Source organism: Rhinoderma darwinii, chromosome 4 (assembly GCF_050947455.1).
Source record: "Rhinoderma darwinii isolate aRhiDar2 chromosome 4, aRhiDar2.hap1, whole genome shotgun sequence".
NCBI classification, from domain to species: domain Eukaryota; kingdom Metazoa; phylum Chordata; class Amphibia; order Anura; family Rhinodermatidae; genus Rhinoderma; species Rhinoderma darwinii.
In genome coordinates, this window is record NC_134690.1 from 187,587,389 (window position 1) to 187,606,960 (window position 19,572).

The 19,572-nt window shown below is 43.1% G+C and overlaps 1 protein-coding gene across 1 annotated transcript in view; it reads left to right on the forward strand.

Moving 5' to 3' along the window:
• Positions 1 to 3,860: 3,860 nt before the first annotated feature.
• PHF3 (PHD finger protein 3) overlaps positions 3,861 to 19,572 on the forward strand; it is an 82,518-nt gene continuing 66,806 nt past the window's right edge. Inside the window, exon 1 of the mRNA XM_075861991.1 lies at positions 3,861 to 3,953. The gene's annotated coding sequence lies outside the window, so the exon portion shown is untranslated. The remainder of the gene's footprint in view (positions 3,954 to 19,572) is intronic.

A 19,572-nucleotide genomic window follows, 5' to 3' on the forward strand; every position in this document is an offset into this window, starting at 1 on the left:
CGTTTCAGTCACTATTGATATCAATGGTTACGGAAACATCGCTAATGGTTTCCGTTCATCACAATTCTGGCAGGTTTCCGGTTTTCCGACGGAATCAATAGCGCAGTCCACTCCGTAATGGTGCACACAAGACATAAGCGCTGGCACCTGGAGTAGGGAAGGTGCACGGAGTCAGGTGTGCTAAACAGGTATAGTAATCATATACTCAACACATGCTTCCTGGGCCCTAAGGCCCTTTTAGACAGGCCAATGATCCGGCAAACGAACGTTCATTGACCGTTGTAAACAGGGCAACGACTTTATTATGAACGAGCAAATCCTTGTTCATCGGCTGAAAATATTATTGTTGTCAGCAGCCAATCTCTCTGTGTAAACAGGGAAATGTGCTCCTAACATGATGGAAATGTATGGGGACGAGTAATCATAGTCGATTGTTCATCCCCATACATAACCATTTACAGCTTGGCCGTTAAAAAACGGAAACACGGCCCGGAACGGATGCAAAACGGCCGTTTTTATCGGCTGAGACCCAGACCCTGTCGCGTGAATAGAGACTTACTCCTATTTGGCTGGGAGCTGGCAACAGAAAAAAAAAGCTGGTAGCCAAGTAGATACTGTCAGCAGATACTGTAGGCTCTATTCACACGACAGGGTCCCGGGTGTTGGCCGATAAAAACGGCTGTTTTGGTCCGTTTTTGTCAGGCCGTTTTGCATTCGTTTCCGTTCCGGGCTGTGTCTGCAGTTTTAATGGCCAACTGTGACACGTTTTGAATCCGTTTTTCGCTGTCCACCTTAAAGGGAATGTGTCGCTAGAATTTTTATTTTTTTTAGTTAAAATGTTAGTATTTAAATGATTAAACATTGTTTTCATTTTTTCACAAGTCAGGAAATATTATAAATTAGATTCTAATTTATAACATTTCCATGTGCTGGTCACTGGAGGGAGCAATTCCCAAAATTGCAGCATTGCAATGTGGTAAAGCAACCTCATTGCTTTATGCTGCAAATTTGGTGTAGACACACACGCTCTAGTGTCCTCACACAATCCACCCTCCCTTATCCTGGCTAGTGCCAGGAGAAGGAGGTGGTTGAATCTTCTAATCCTCCTACACTGTGCATTCGCTCAGTAAATAGTGCACAGTGTAGGAGGATTAGATACAGTGGTAATCAGACAGTATAACACGAACATAATACAAACATCGCATACACAAACATAACTTACCTGCTCCTGCCGCCGCTGCTGCCTCCGATCCTACTCCTCGGGTCTTCGCTGCCTGGAACATATGACCGGAAGTAGTCATCTTACTGTCCGGTCGCGGCTTCCGGTCCACAAGAAAATGGCGCCGGATGTCGCTCTGCTGAAGACCTTCCTTTTGGACTGTGTGGGAGCGGCGCATGCGCCGTTCCCACACAGACGGCCTACGCCATAGTGAATGGAACGGCTCCCGTTCGCATTCTCTATGGGGATGTACTGTATGTGCCGTATTCCATCTCTGTATGTGTCGTTAATCGACACATACAGAGATGAAAAAAAAATGGCAGCCCCCATAGTGAAGTAAAAGTAAGAAAAAAGTAAAAAGTAAAACACAAAAACACAAATAAATAAAATGTATTTTAATAACATACTAAAAGCATATATAAAAAAAAATTTTTTCGCGACACCTTCCCTATAAAAAACAGATGAATTTAATTTATCAGTTTTTTGGGTCCCAACCCACTAAAAACACCCACAGGAAGGTCACATGATAGAGAGCTTTGTCTGATCCCTCAGCTTCTTTGCATTGGTTTCTGGCTTTTTCTCTGCTATTTCTGACTTGATACTGAGTCCTCACAACCATTGAACCGTGTACTGCAGCTTTGGCTGATTTCTCGGCAATTCGGCCAGCAACCGCAGATGTTAAACGAAGAAACGAGCAGGCTTCAGTAGGTGACAGGGCTCTGCGAGAGAGCAGGGGACATGGTAAATAGCAGGAGACAGGCCTCTGTTTTAGGTGAGGGGGGACAAAAGTCGGAGAAAGGGGTCAGAATGTGCCCGAGGCTCTATGAGGGTGTCGGACAAGGAATAAAAAAGATGGCAGGGGGGGGCACAGAAATGGTAGGGGTACTATGGGGAACAGAAATTGGCAGGCCCCCCTCATGGGGTACAGGGGACACTGAAGAGGATTTCGAACTTTATTTGTGGTGGGGGGCACATATGGTGGCAGAAGCTCTGTGGGAGAAGGGCATAGAAGGAGGCGTCATACACTTTTCTTTACAATGCCCACTTGGATAAAGTAAAAAAAACTCCCAGTTGGGCTTTTACAAAAAAATTGCATAAATGTTAAAAGGCTCATAACTTTGTCCCTAATAAATGTTTTTTTTTTTAAAACAACACAGTATTTATCTACAACACAGCGCCTATTAGATTAGGCAGGAGATAGAGAAGTATGAAACTGGTGACAGAGCCTCCTTAGGCCCCATGCACACGACACTATTTTTCATCAGTAATTACTGACAGTAATTACGGACCCATTAATTTCTATTGGCCACAGACACCTTTCAGTATTTTTACTGATGGGTGTCCGTGCTGAAAAATATGATAGAACCTGTCCTATTCTTGTCAGTAATGTTCACATGCTGTGTTTTCTGCCATTTTTCGGGGTGTAGAACGCCTGACAAAAAAACGGAAGCTGAGAACCCCCATTGACTTCAATGGGAAAAACTGTGTTTCGTTCAGACAGGGTTTTTTTTTTACACGGCTGTTTGAAAAAACGTTGCGTTAAAAAAAAAACATGTAAAAAGAAGTGCATGTCACTTGAGCCATTTTTCATTGTGTAAATAAAAAAACAGTTCCAAAGAACGCTTTAAAAATGGCTGAAAATCAGAGGCTCCGTATTTTACAGCCGTTTTGAGGGTATGTTCACACGTATTTCGGCCGCAAGTACCGGACCGAACACAGTGCAGGGAGCCGGACAACTGTCCCGTACTGTAATCATGTTTTCAGTACGGGTCAGTAGTTCCACGGAGAGGCAGGGACTCCTAGCATCGTACATAAGTATGATGCTAGGAGCCCGGCTCCCTGCACTGTGTTCGGTCCGATACTTGCGGCCGAAATACGTCCGTCAATTACGGACGTAATGACCTCGTGTGAACATACCCTTACTTTAGAACATATCCTCAATGGAAAAACTGAAAACGTTGCGGAAAACGCGGCAAAAAAGCACAGGCAGGTGTAAGGCTATGTTCACACGGAGTATTTTGGGGGAGGAATATCTGCCTCAAAGCTCCAAACGGAATTTTGAGGCAGATATTCCTCCCCCAAAATACTCCGTGTGAATAGCAATTATCGCGCCGTTTTTCGCCCGCGGCCATTGAGCGCCGCGGGCAGAAAACACGCTTTCTCCTGCCTCCCATTGAAGTCAATGGGAGGTCGGAGGCGGAAGCGCCCGAAGATAGGGCATGTCGCTTCTTTTTCCCGCGAGGCAGTTTTACTGCTCGCGGGAAAAAGACGCCGACGCCTCCCATTGAAATCAATGGGAGGCGTTCTGGGGCCGTTTCTGCCGAGTTTTGCGACGCGGTTTCCGCGTCAAAAAACTCGGCAAAAGACCCCGTGTGAACATAGCCTAAATTTGCTTCAAAATTCCTGAAGGCACATTTTTTCTACCTGCAAAAAACTCCGTATGAACAGGGCCTTAAAGTTTTATTATAGTCGACATGTGCTCCTTTGGTTGTACATGTATGTCGTGATGTTATGAAGAGGTGACAAGGCGTCGCAGATATCACAAGTCGGCGCTGCAGTGTATCACAGAAGCGCTAGAGCCTCCAGTGAGCTTGGGAGCGCGCGCAGTAGCGTCCTGGCAGTCACGTGATAGAGTACAGGAGCTCGGGCACGCGCATACGCTTGCGATTAGCAGCGCGCTGGGTATGAGGCCGTAGACATGAGCAGCTCGTCACCCATGACCGCCCCCACCTCGGTAAGTGGCCCGCTAGAAATCGGGGACACCTGCACACCCCCTTGTCTTGCAGCGCTCAGTGTGCGGCGACTTGTGGCTGAAGTTGTGTGTGTGGACAATGTCGCCTAAAACAACGTAGGCCTCTTCAGACGATTGCCCCTCGGCGCAACTATGGGGTGTGTGCCTGTGTGTTTATAAAGCGGCCTTATCACGTTGTGCGCTCACGTATGTCATAGTGTGTTGTGTGTGGGGGCGGGTTGTCACCGCTTATTCTGTGTACATGGTGGAAGACACATGACGACATGGCTTGTTTTCAGTGTCATGTATGCCATGTGCACATGCGTGTTCTCCTGTGGGCTCTGGGCCTGTGCTATACGTGATGCGTGTGTGTAGATCGTGTCGGGCCTGCTCTTCTAACGTTTATACCGTAGAATATATACGACTTGTGCTGCGTATATATACTACGGGACCTTTTGTCAGTCCAGCTTGTACACATGAGCCCGGGGCAGGACTGGGCACATGCCATCAAGCAGCCGCTTTACTTCTGTCACAGTTGCTCATTATTGATGAGTGGCAGAACTTCCAGCAGTTACTAGGGTATAAATGTTATTTAGGAGAAATTGGAGGCCAATCTTATTCCTTAGGGTCATATCTAGTGATTATAACCGGGAGGGACAAAATAATGTTACATTTTGGTGGCTCAGCTATGAGAGAACCCATAGACGTCAACAGAAAATAAGCCACAAAGTTAGGCGTCCACAGCGAATTTCAAGTCCCGTTGTTTACCTTGTCTCTGGGATTTGATCAGTCCTGGATTAAGTAGACAGCAGTCTTTGTAGAAATTATTTTATACAATGTTGTATTATTAGCAATTCTCTTTTATATATCGATTTTACCAGAAGTGCTCCCTTTACATGCCACGCTCCTGATGGCATCTGGATGAGGCAGCATTCTATGAAGGGAGTGATAGGGGCAGCAACATGTAGCATATAGTGAGGCCTAACACATTCACAGAATACAGACCACCCGATACCAACGTCTGCACTTTGACAGTCCTGGGTCCTACTGACAACTGTCCGTACTGTAATCATGTTTTCAGTACGGGACAGTTGTCCTGCAGCAAGGCAGGGACTCCTAGCGTCGTACATAACTATGATGCTAGGAGCCCGGCTCCCTGCACTGTGTTCGGTCCGGGACTTGCGGACGAAATACGTTCCGTCCTTTACGGACCGAACATGCTCGTGTGAACCCAGCCTAACATGCTTGATGGCGCTCCATACACTTTTATGGGTGACACAGAAGTAGTTGAGCACTTTCAGGTTCAATTGTGCATGAAACAGGTTTACTGCCGAGATTATAGTTTTGTCCGAACCTGGCAGTTGAGATGGGAGGGTGGCTTTGTCACAACCATCCTCCCGCTGGTGATTACGTGGGCACAGTGGTAGTGCCGGACACCACAATAATCCCTCTACAGGCATCATTTACATGTTTTTAAGTCTGTCTTGTGCATATCTGCACATGAACAGCTGGGCAGGAGCAATAGATGTCACCAGCACGTTCAGCCAATGGGGGACTGTGCTGGTGAGGTCTATTGCTGTTGTCCTGCGTGGACTGTTACTAAGGTAATGGCAATATCTCTGGAAGGACAGTATGTTGGGCTCATAGATATAATTTGGCTTAAAGAGATTCAAAACTGCTGACGGAGCGATACAGGGGAGAGGGAGGGCATTGTAAATATACTTTGAAACCTACGGTTGATTCCCTCGGCACGGTGGTTACAAGTGCCACACTGCTAGAACCATCACTCAGAACAGGGGGGCGAGGCTGACAAGGGGCACTGCAGTACAGATAAGGTTCCTGCCTCACGCGCTGCAGACATTTCTTGGTTTTTCATTTTAGTTTTTTTTCCTCCCTACCCTCCAAAAGCCAGAACTTTTTTTTCTTTTTCCGTCGATATAGCCATACTTTTTTGCGTGATGAGTTGTAGTTTTTTACGGCACCATTTATTGTACCATATAACGTACTGGAGAAAAAATTCTTTGTGGTGAGTAATTGGGGAAAAAAAACCTGTGATTCCGCAAATGATTTTTGGGTTTAGTTTTACGGCAGTGAAAACAACATGTGGGTCGATGCGATTACGGTGATTCCAAATTTATAAGGTTTTTATCTATTACTACTTTTATAAAGAAAATACTAATTTAAAAAAAATGTTTTATGTCACCATAATCTGAGAGCCATAACTTTTTTTTTACTATTTCTCCGTCAATTGAGTGGTGTGAGAGCTTTTTTTTTTTTTTTTTTGCGGGATGATCTGTAGTTTTTACTGGTACATAAGACTTTGATCACTTTTTATTAAATTTTTTTGTGGGACATGAGATGACAACCCTCTGTTGAACCCTTTAGATGCCACAGCGGCATCTAAGGGGTTAAGCGAGCAGGATCTCTGGTTGTAACATTCAGCAGACACCCACTTAGTATGGTGAGGCTCAGCCCGTGAGGCCGCTCCATACTTTCCTCTTGCCGGCTATGACGTAACCCTATGTCAAATGTTGGCAAGGGGTTAAACATAATTGTCTCGTTCAATCAACTTGCATGACCAAGACAAAAGTTATGTCCTCTCCCTCCCTATATTGCTCTATCAGCAGTTTTGAGGCCTCTAACCTACTGACAGATTCCCCTAAATGGTCTGTTTTCTGATACAGGAATTGAGGAAGGGGGCATAATATGCCGTATGTGTAGGGCTGGGCAATTAATTGAAATTCAGCTCAATTAATCGACGTCATCTTGCCACTTTTGGTTTTATCTATTATGTTTCCCTGGTTTAAACTGTATCTTCAGGACGCAGATACAGTTTAATCCAATAGTAGAGCAGGGGACCGTAGCTGATGCTTTGCTCGGGGACTCCAGTACTGCTGCCGACGTTATTGACCACATATGGACAGTCACCATGACGTGGGCAGAAGTTGTGGAGTCCACAGGCAGAGCGTCAGCTGATGCTCTGCTCGGGGACTCCAGCGATAGGAAACCCCTGAATTGACCAAATATGGACGTCGGGAGCAGTGCTGGAGTCCAGAGCAAAGCGTTAGCTGATTCTCTGCTCGGGACTCAAGAAATAGGCAATGTGACAGCACATGAAGCAAGCCCTCAGCCACGTGGGGCCGTGTCGGAGCGTCATCATTATTAGAAAAGCTTCCTGAATCATTCATGAGGTTTGAACTGCACCATTTAGTACAGAATTTTTTAATTAAACTATATTAGTACGTTTCTTAGGGTCACATAAATATATTATTGCAATGCAATTTTTGGTCACTTGATAACCCCTTTAAAGTTATATGGTTAGTAGGCTTGAAAAAATACATATGTCTATCAAGTTCAACCAATGGATGGGACAAAGGGAAGGGGAGTGGGTTAACTATAGCACTTTGTTTTACCTATTGATCCAGAGGAAGGTAAAAAAAAAATATTAGACGTTTATGACTTAAACACAGGAAATGGGTCAAATTGTAGCACAAATTAACACCTGCCCATAGCAGGCGTATATTTCATTTTCTGTCTTTAGAACTGCTCGAGTTGCGCCAAATTTATTGTGATGTGCACCTCTTTCACTCTGACATACTTTAGTTGGAGACAGACAGATGAAACATTAGTCTTAACTAGTATGCACGATGCATCGAAACTTCGATACTGTGCATTCCCAAACGGTTCGATACAAATCTGTGCGGCCGCACAGCTAAGTATAGTAATACATGAATGTATGAGAGCGGGGCTGCGGCTGTGTAATATAGCCATTGCCCCGCTCCTGAGTCCTGACAAGTGCGCGGGGTCAGGATGAAGTGATGCTTCCGGCGCTGTACTAATGATTGTCGGCAATGAAGACACAACATGGCGGGCGCACTGCAAAACACCCTCGTGTTCTGTGTGCAGCGCCGGCCGCATCACCTCATGCTTGACCGCGCGCGCACTTCATGTCAGGAGCGGGGCAATGGCTGTATTACACAGCCACAGCCCCGCTGGCGGAGATCAAAGAAACCTCTTATCTCCGCCGTTATTCCCCTGAATGCGGTGATCAAAGCTGACTGCAGCTTTCAGGGAAAAATGATAACGGGGGTGGGGGGGTGCCCTTTGGATTGCGTTACAGGGAATTCCTGTGACGCGATTGAGGGACATACCATATTTGGGCATATAGCCCAGGGTCCATTGAAGGACCCCAGGGCTGTCTTAGCATATTTCCTGTTAGGGCATACTTAGATATGTCCTAACAACTGTCTGTGTACTATCCGTACACAGGCTAATGTACTGTAATATAGATATATGCCAGTACATTAAAGTTTAAAAATAAATACACACACTATTTTTGCACTAAACATTAAAATAAGTCTCAATGCATAAAATATACACATATTCTGTATTTGCGCGGCTGTAATAACCTGCACAACAATTTTTTTGCGTCATTTATGATGTGTACGCTGTCATACAATAAAATAAAACCTTCATGCTGCAGCCAGTTGCCTTATAGCCAGACACAGGATTATGAGGAGAAAAAGTGGAAATGTCTGATCTAGGAAACACAGAGAATATTTCTTTAGATATTTTTCAGTGTTAATTGCAATATAAGACAAATTATCTTCAACCCCTTGATGCATTATCACGTACATGTACGTGATAAGCATTATAGGGAAGTATGGAGCGTGCTCCATACTCAGCGGTTGTCAGCTGTGTATTACAGCTGACACCCGGGACTAACCCCTCAAATACTGCGGTCAATTGCGACCACAGCATCTGAGGTGTTGAAAAGAGTGGAGCGGCCCCCTCTGACATCTCATCTGCGCCCCCACAACGCAATCAGTGGGTGCCGATGGTTGTCATGGCAGCCCAGGAGCATAATGAAGGCCCCCCAGGGCTGCCTTCTGTCTGCCACTGTGTACAAATGACAATAAACTGCAATACATGCAATATACATGCAATACTGTAATATACTGCAATACATGTCCAACGATCGCTGGTTCAAGTCCCCAAGGGGGGGGGGGGGGGGCGGCTAATAAGATGTGTAAAAAAACTGTTGAATAAAGTTATTAGTAGTGGGAATAAAATAAAAGCTTTAAAAAAATAAACCTTTTCCCATTTTTCCTTATAAAGTAATGCAAAAAAGTAAGAAAATTGGTATCGCTGCGTCCGTAAAAGTCTGAACTATTACAATATACCAATATACCAACTTTTTTTTTACTTTTTTACTAGTCCTAGGGGACTATAATATGCGATTCTGCGATCGCTATTATAATACACTGCAATACTTCTGTATTGCAGTGTATTACTGCCTGTCCGTTTAAAACGGGCAGGCATCTGCTAGGTCATGCCAGAGGCATGATCTAGCAGGCATTCATGACAGGCAGACCTGGGGGCCTTTATTAGGCCCCCGGCTGCCATAGAAGACACTGACACTTGGCGATCTTATCGCCGGGTGTCGGTGGGAGAGAGAGGGAGCTCCGTCCCTCTCTCCAAAACCACTCAGATGCGGTGCTCGCTATTGCGCACCGCATCTGAGGGGTTAAACATGTGAGATCGATACTTATATCGATCTCACACGGCAGAGCAGGGACGCTCCCAGCCCTCAGCTGCCTCTGGCAGCTGAGAGCAGGGAGATTTGACGGCTCCCTGCTCTGTTTACTCATCCTGATGCAGTGCCGTAAAAAGGCATATGCATATGCATCAGAATAAATCCCGTTAGTGGCCGCCGTTAAAAGGCGTATTGGCGGTCACTAACGGGTTAAAGTACCATTAGAAGCTACAGCCCCTCCTGCAAAAAAATAAGCCCTCACACAACTCTATTCACGGAAAAACAAAATAGTTATTGGTCTTGGAAGGCCCGAGTGGCACAACGGTCGTGTGCAAGAGGCCTAAGGGGGTAATTGCTGAAATATATTATTGTTTTTATTTTCAATGTTTAGTGTAATTGTTTTTTTTTGTCAGTAATTGTTTAATATGTAAGGCTATGTCCACACGCTTAACAAATAAAACGGCTGAAAATACAGAGCTGTTTTCAAGGGAAAACCGCCTCTGATTTTCAGTCGTTTTTTAAGCAACTTGCGGTTTTTGCTGCGTTTTTTATAGTTTTTGGAGCTGTTTTTCTATTGAGTCAATAAAAAACGGCTCAAGAAGTGATACTTCTTTTTATGAGGCGTTTTTTTTTACGCGGCTGTTTGCCCCGTGGGAACGGAATGTCGTTATGCAAATTGATTTCAATGGGAAAATGTTTGGAGACGTTCATGTTTAGCCATTTTTCGGGGCGTTTACGGCCTGAAAAACGGCTAAAAATAGGCCGTGTGAACATACCCTAAGGCTACTCATCTTTTTGGGGCCTTTTTTTAAGCAATATTATTGACTTTCTATTTGGTAATGGTGGATTGCGTTTTGAAAAATTATAATTCTGCCACTGTTTTTGTTTTTTTTTAGCCATTTACCGTTCACCCCTTAACGCACCTTGACGTAACTGTACGTCGAGGTGAGCAGTAAGTTCGCGCACCTTGGCGTGCAGTTACGTCTGTGCTTTGACAGTTAACCGGCGCGAGGCGCTACACCGCAGCGGCGGTTAACTGTGCAGGGTGTCTGCCCTGCATTCCCCGTTGCCGATCAGCGGCCCATCGCCGCTGATTTCGGCAGTTAACCCCTTAATTGCGGCGTTCGATTTTGAACGCCACAATTAAGGTATTTAGCGCCGATCGGCAGCCCCCACGTGAAATCACGGGGGCTGGCGATGGTACCCATGGCAACCGGACGCCGGACAATGGCTTCCGGGCTGCCATGTACAGAAGCCTATGAGGAGGCTGCCATGTACAGAAGTCTATGAGGACCAGCCGGAGGGTGGTCGTCGTAGGCTTCCTGTCAGTGTGACAGTTACGTCACAATGACAGTTGCAATGCATTACACTACGTGTATAGTGTAATGTATTCCAGCAGCGATCAGAGCTGCAAGTCTAAGTGTCCCCTAGTGGGACAAGTGAAAAAAGTAAAAAAAAGAATAAAAATGTTTTAAAAAAAGTGTAAAAATAAAAGTTATAAGTGATATAAACAAGAACTGCTTTTTTTCCCTATAATAAGTCTTATAGGAAAAAAATGAACATTTAAAAAAAAATACACATATTTGGTATCACCGCGTTCGTAACGACCCCAACTATAAAGCTATAATATTATTTTTCCCGCACGGTGAACACCGCAAAAAAAAATAAACGAAAAAACAATGCCAGAATCACTATTTCTTGGTCACCACCCCTCCCAAAATATGCAATAAAAAGTGATCAAATAGTCGCATGTAGTCCAAAATAGTACCGATACAAACTACAACCCGTCCCGCAAAAAACAAGCCCTTACACAGCTTTTTTGACTGAAAAATAAAAAAGTTATGGCTCTCAGAATATGGTGACACAGAAAATAAATTATTTTATTGCGCAAACGCTGCAAAACATAAAAAAACCTATATACATATGGTATCGCCATAATCATACCAACCCGCAGAATAAAGTATAATGGTCATTTATAGCCCAGGGTAAACGCTGTCAAAAATAAATAAAAATCATTGTCAGAATTGATGGTTTTTGGTCATCTGGCTTGCCGAAAAATGGCATAAAAAGTGATCAACAAAATCACATGTACCCCAAAATGATACCAATGAAAATTACAGATTGTCCCGCAACAAATAAGCCCTCACGCAGCTCCGGTGGTGAAAAAATAAAAAAAGTTCTGGCTCCCAGATTATGGCGATGCAAAATGTGCAGAGCGTTCCAAAAGCGGATAGGATCGGGCGCCATTTATAAGTGCGACACTGGCCACATATCTGCAGATTATTTATTTACCCCATTATTATACCCTCTTATTATGCCCTGATGTACTCTGCCCAGCCTACATGTGCCCCCACATTATAAACTGAAATACCAGCAAAACGCCAGAGCTACTACCAAGCAAAATCTGCGCTCCAAAAGCCAAATGGCGTCCCTCCCTTCTGAGCCCTACAGCGTGCCCAAACAGCCGTTTACGTCCACCGATATGGCGTCGCCATACCCGGGAGAACCCGGTTAATATTTTATGTGGTATTTGTGGCACAAACTGGGCACAACATATAGTGCACTAAAATGGCACATCACATGGAAAATTTAAATTTTCACTCTGCTCTATCTGCTGAGCATTAAACCCGTTGCGCACCATGACTTAATAGCATGTCGTGGTGTGGGGGGTGATATATGAAGCATCTCATGCGCTGAGCCCACGCCATACGCTGCGGGTGTCAGCTGTGTATTACAGCTGATACCCGGGATTAACGGACAGAAACAGCGATCACGCTGTTACAGGAGCCTGTAAAAATCACAATATACTGCAATACATTAGTATTGCAGTGTATTCTACCAGTGATCTAACGATCGCTGGTTCAAGACTCCCAGGGGGACTAATAAAATATGTAAAAACAAAAGTAAATAGTTATTATTAGTGGAAAAATTTAATAAATATTTAAAGTCCAAAAAGAAACCCTTTTCAAATTTTTTCTCTAAAGTAATGTCAAAAAAATACACAAAATTGGTATCGCTGCGTCCGTAAAAGTCCAAGCTATTACAATATACCATTATTTAACTCACACAGTGAAGGCCGTGAAAAATAAAGAATTTTAAACGGCAAAATCTCAGTTTTTTGCTCAAAAAGTCTTATGTACCAAAAAATGGTACCAATAAAAACTACAGCTCGTCCCGCAAAAAATAAGCCCTCACACCACTCTATTGACAGAAAAATAAAAAAAAGTTGTGGCTCTCGGAAAGCGGTGAGGAAAAACGAAAAAGAAGAAAGCAAAACATGGATCAGTTCGGAAAGGGTTAATTACTTTCTAATGAAAAAACATTTATGACCACATGTGGGGTATAGCCGTACTCGGGAGAAATTGCTTTATAAATGTTGGGGTGCATTTTCTCCTTTATCTTTTGTGAAATTGAAAAAATTCAACATTTTAGTGGAAATAATGTTGATATTAATTTTCACAGCCTAATTCTAATAAATTCTGCAAAAGACGTGTGGGGCCTAACTGCTCACTATACCCCTAGATAGATTCCTTAAGTGGTGTAGTTTCCCAAATGGGGTTACTTTTTGGGGGCTTCCACTGTTTCGGTCCCTCGGGGGCTTTGCAAATTCGACATGACACCCAAAAACTATTCCAGCTAAATTTGTGCTCCAAAAGCCAAATAGCGCTCCTTCCCTTCTAAGCCCCGGTTTGGGTCCAAACAGCAGTTTATTACCACATGTGGGGTATTTACGTAATCAGGAGAACTTGCTTTACAAATGTTGGGGTGCTTTTTCTCCTTTATTCCTTTTAAAAATTAAAAATGTTTAAGTTCTTACAGAAAAAAAGTAGATTTTTACCTTTACAGACTAATTCCAATGAATTCAGCAAAACAACTGTGGGGTCAAAATGCTAACTTTACCCCTAGAAAAATTCCTTGAGGGGTGTAGTTTCCAAAATGGGGTCACTATTGGGGTGTTTCCACGGTTTTCATCCCTCCAGTGCATTGCAAACGCGACACGGCACTGAAAACTATTCCAGCAAAATCAGAAATCCAAATGGTGCTCCTTCTCTTCTGAGGCCTGCTGTGGGTCCAAACAGCAGTTTATTACCACATATGGGGTATTGCTATAGTCGGAAGAAATTGCTTTACATATGTTGGGGTGTTTTTTCTACTTTATTCCTTGTAAAAATTTAACATTTCTAAGTTTTTTCACAAAAAAAGTAGATTTTCATCTTCATATACTAATTCAAATAAATTTAGCAAAAAAACTGTGGGTTCAAAATGCTAACTATAGCCATAGATAAATTCCTTGAGGGGTATAGTTTCCAAAATGGGGACACTTTTGGGGGAGGGTCTTTACTGTTTTGGTACCACAAGACCTATTCAAACCTGACATGGTGCCTAAAATATATTCTAAAAAAAGGAGGCCCCAAAATCCACTAGGTGCTCCTTTGCTTCTGAGGCCTGTGTTTCAGTCCATTACCGCACTAGGACCACATGTGGGATATTTCTAAACTGCAGAATCTGGGCAATAAATATTGAGTTGCATTTTTTGGGTAAAACCTTCAGTGGTACAGAAAAAATGTATTGCAAATGAATTTTCGAAGAAAAAATATGAGATTTGTAAATTTCACCTCTACTTTGCTTTAATTCCTGTGAAACGCCTAAAGGGTTAAAACACTTTCTGAATGCTGTTTTGAATACTTTGATGGGTGCAGTTTTCAAAATGAGGTGACTTCTGGGGACTTTCTAATATATAGGGCCCTCAGCCACTTCAGAACTGAACTGGTCCCTGAAAAAATAGCCTTTTGAAATTTTCTTGAAAATGCGAGAAATTGCAGCTAAAGTTCTAAGCCTTGTAACATCCTAGAAAAATAAAAGGACGTTCAAAAAACGATGCAAACCTAAAGTAGACATATATGAAATGTTAACTAGTAAATATTTTGTGTGGTATTACTATCTGTTTTACAAGCCGATACATTACAATTTAGAAAAATGCATTTCTAAAAATTTTGGTGTTTTTGACAAATATTGAATTTAACGACAAAATTTTTTCAGTATCATAAAGTACAACATGTCACGAGAAAACAATATCGGAATCGCTTGGATAGGTAAAAGCATTCCGGAGTTATTACCACAAAGTGGTAAAGGGACACATGTCAGATTTGCAAAAATCGGCTGTGTCCACAAGGCCAAAACAGGCTTAGACACTAATGGGGTTAATAGGTGACTTTATTATGGGTAATTACGAGTATAAGGATACCACATTTGTACATGTATTTACTGTTTACTTTTATTTAATAAAAATGATTTATTTTAAAAAGTTTATTGTATTTTTTTTTTACCATCTGCGTTACTTTTATTAATCAAAAACGTAATTTTATTATTTAGTCCATTAGGGAACTTATGAACTTTTTTTGTGTGTGATTGTAATGCCATATATTTACATGACTTTACATTATTGCCTGTGCATGCAAAATGCACAGGCATCAGTTGGGGCATACATAAGGTGCACTAATACTGGTCAGGCAGGAAACAGTTAGGCTGGATTCACACGAGCATGTTCGGTCCGTAAAGGACGGAACGTATTTCGGCCGCAAGTCCCGGACCGAACACACTGCAGGGAGCCGGGCTCCTAGCATCATAGTTATGTACGACGCTAGGAGTCCCTGCCTCTCCGTGGAACTACTGTCCCGTACTGAAAACATGATTACAGTACGGGACAGTTGTCCTGCAGCGAGACAGGGACTCCTAGCATCGTACATAACTATGATGCTAGGCGCCCGGCTCCCTGCAGTGTGTTCGGTCTGGGACTTGTGGCCGAAATACGTGTGAATCCAGCCTTAGGCAAGTAATTTTGCTGCTGTCGTTAGGTCAGTTTTTTGAGCCAAAGCCAGAAGTGAATCCAAAGGCAAGGAATGGTATAAAGAAAAGATTGATTTATCTCCTTTCTTTTCTATTCACTACTGTGTTCGGTTTAAAAAAACGGAGCCAAACACTTAATCAAAACTGTGTGTTTGATGCTGGCCTTAGGATCCAAGCTGCCAGTATAAGACCTCGTTCACATCTGCGTTGGAGGCTCCACTAGCGGCCTCTGTCACAGATCCGGCTGAGATTAACGCAGATAATAGCGCAGCCTACTGTGCCATTTTCTCCAGTAAAAGCACGGACACCCCGACGGAAAGCCGACAGAACCCATTAAATTCAATGGGGGCCGCTGGCAGAGTCCGTTGTGCAATGGAACCGTTGCTTCTAATATTCCCTTGTTCTGCTCTTCTGACGTAGCAGAGCAATAGAACACACCGATGCAGGTGTGAACAGAGCCTAAAACAGTCAGTTCTGATCACAGTTCCTGAATAGGTTGATAGGGCCGGGATCCAGCTTTTCGCCCATCCTGACTGCTAGTGTGGCTGTTATTCACAGCCACACTCCTGCTGATCACTGGGACGTACATCTATGGAATCATGCAGGCATTACCTCACTATGTGTTACGGAGTTAAAGCATATCTATCATATATTTTTAGCTGTAATCCATATTAGTTTATGGTATATTCCTTTGTGTGCATTCAGGAAATTATGTCTATTACTTTTTTAGTGATTTTTGCTGACATTTTTAGTAATTTTCACTTTCAAGTGAACGGCCCACATTTCTCAATGTGTTTACGCCAATTTTTGGCATAAAATGTAACAAATTTGCTTAATTTTTTCAACTTTTTCCCTTATTTATTAAATTTGAACTAAATTGAGCAAAGTGTGTGTGTGTGTGTGTGTGTGTGTGTGTGTGTGTGTGTGTGTGTGTGTGTTTTCACAGGAGATGCATGTTTAATCCAAATTTATAAAGTAGATTAAGGAGAAATGGTGCAAATCGACATATGCTCTGTAAATAGATTTTGTAATTTTTCTTAGCCTTTAAAAAAAAAAATAAAAAATTGAAACATTTTGCAAAGTGGCTTGCAGATTTTTATAAATTTGGCACATGTTTTGCGAACTACGTAATTACTTTGTCTGGTCTACATTACACTATTATTAGTAAATGTGGGCCAAGAAGTCTGGAAAGTCTGAAGGAGTCTAAAGGTGAAAGTTGCAGTGAAGGCTCTGACCAATCACATTCGGCAGTGTCTACGGTCACATGATCAATCGGCTGCTAAATCCTGAATTTTATCAGGACTCTGCAAGTGCGAAGCAGCCTTTTTGTTAAGATATGTAGCTAAAATTCAGGACAGCTGCAGCATACGTTACTGGAAGAAAATCACATTATGCAAAACTATTCATTTAATTATATCTTTGCTCAAAAGACAATCAGCATTTTTGTGACATATACTATTTAAAGGGGGTTACCTGGGAAGTGAAAATTGTTTCTTAGGGGCTACAAGTCAAAAAATAATAAAGAAAAAAAACAATCCTTGTCCCTGGCGATCGAGCACTGTCGCTTCAGGGGCAGTCCTGGTGCTTGTTTACATTTACGTAGCATGTGACCGCTGAAGTCAATCAGATGGCTCAGCGGCCATATGTTGTATTTCAGGCGTTATGACAGAAATACAATTAGTCACCAAAGAGCCCCCCCCCTGAGCCCTCTGGCTGCAGCGGTTACATGCTTCATGCATGTAAACGCTGGAGCGACAGCACTGGATCACTGGGGTCAGGGATAGGTAAGCATTGCTGTTTTTTTTAAATTATTATTTATTTAATTTGCAGCCCCTAAGGCCTTTTAGTGAAAAACGGTTGTTCTTTTAATGGCCGTCACACGGATGTTTTCAGAACAATGATGTTCTATGGGTGTATTCACACGGCCGTTTTTTTAACGGCTCGTAAATAATGGCTGTCAAAAAATAGGACATGTCCTATTTTTGTCAGTTTTCACGGCCTGTCGGCCCCCATAGAAGTCAATGGATCCATTTTTAACGGCTTTCAATACATGTAACAACCGTTAAAAACTGATCTGTGACACGGAGATTGGCAAGAGAACTACTAGTTAAATTGCTGGCTATCGGCGACGCGATGACTCACCGATGCAGTGCTGACCTCTTCAGGTATGGTCTCTCGTCTTCCCAGGTTCTGCGAAGGCGACGTGATGGCGTCATCGCGCCACCTTCGCAGATCTTGTGAAGACGAGAGACCACGTGTGAAGACTAGCTGCATCGGTGAGTGTCATCGCGTCGCCGCAGAACCCGTGAGAACAGCGCTGCATTGGTGAGTATGTAGGGCATTCATGTCGGGCTGTGTGGCATCATATACAGGGAGGTGTGTGGCATCATATACAGGGAGGTGTGTGGCATCATATACAGGGAGGTGTGTGGCATCATATGCGGGCAGGTGTGTGGCATATGCGGGCAGGTGTGTGGCATCATATGCGGGGAGGTGTGTGGCATCATATGCGGGGAGGTGTGGCATCATGCGGGGGGGTGGGGGGTGTGTGGCATCATATGCGGGGGGTGGGGGGTGTGTGGCATCATATGCGGGGGGGTGTGTGGCATATACAGGAAGGCTGTAAATACAGGGAGGCTGTAAATAGTGTCTAGGTGAACGTGTGACCACCTTTTGGGTGTTTTCAGGAGGCTGGGACAAAAAAAAAGCCTGACAAAAAAACTGATGAATTTCATTTAACGCCCATGAAAAACTGAAGCAAAACGGATGTCAAACGGCCATTAAAAACGGTCAGATGGACTGGAAATGGATGAAAATTTAGAGACAGGCTGTTGCAAAATGGCCATGAAAAACTGACAGATGATCAGTTTTTAATGGACATTTTTTTTTCACTGTCGTGTGAATATAGTCTAAGAAAAAAGTGTTCACCTCCTAGATAACCCCTTTTAAGGCAGGGCTTCACAAATCCCAGGAACCAGCTAGCTAATATTTTAAAGCCGGCTATGAGATAACTCCCGACTTCATGATACACGTACATGTTTATTTCAATGGGGGAGAAGAGAATTTAATTTGACTGACTCTGGTGGAGAAAAGGATCTACAATGTTGAAATCCAATAGGCCCACTCCCACCTTTTACCCTGCCATCGGGGGAGTGTCGGGAGGCCACCATACATATAAGATCATTGGCTGAACCTGCTTTGCTACTGACACCTTATTCTTTGGGTTGCTCTTTATCGAGTGGTATGGAAGTTCATTGCCTGGCCACTATACATCATCAATCTGGAACCAAAAGTCTAAAGTGTTTTGTCCGTCTTCTTACACGTGCGGTAATGCTTTGCGATTCGTTTATTGGCCGCACAATTTTCACAAGTGAAGCAAATGGTTTTTAATGTCTCACCTTTGAAAACTGTGCGGTCAATAATTGTTAATCAAAACTGTGGCAATTTGTGGTAAAACGCATGTTTTTGGCAGCGGTACGCTATCACGTGTGAACCCAACCTAAAAAGGGATAAAAGTAAATATTTAATCACTTAATGACATACCACGTACATGCACGTGGTAGTTATTAAGGGGAAGTATGGTGTGGGCTCAGCGCGCTCCATACGAGTGGCAGCTGTGTAATACTCACTGCAACGGGCGGAATCATAGATTACTTTGATTCCGCCCATTTAACACCTTTGAAATGCAGCGGTCAATTGCGATCACGGCATTTAAATTGTTAATCTTCATTAAATTACCCCCACTACACAATCAGAGCGGTGCCAGCGGTCGTCATGGCAGCCTGGGGCCTAATGAAGGCCCCTCTGTCTGCCAACTTCATACTCCTTTGAAGCCCTGCCTCTGGGCATGCAAGTGAACTAACGATAGCTGGTTCAAGTCCCCTAGGGGGGTTAATAAAAAAAGTAAAAAATAGTTAAATAACATTTAAAAAAAAATTAAAAGTTAAAAAAGAAAACCCTTTTTACAATTTTTTTTCCCTCTAAATCGAATGTTAAAAAAAAAAAGTTAACATAACTGGTATCGCCGCGTTCGTATAAGTCCGAACTATCACAATATAGCGTTGTTTAACCCGCTCAGAGAACGCAGTAAAAAAATATGTATAAAACATGCAAATTGCTGGATTTTTTTTGTCCTAAAAAGTAATGAAAAAGTTGCATGTGGTATCTAAATGGTATCTATAAAAATTACAGCTTGCCCCGCAGAATTTAAGCACTCTCATCGCTAAATTGACGGAAGAA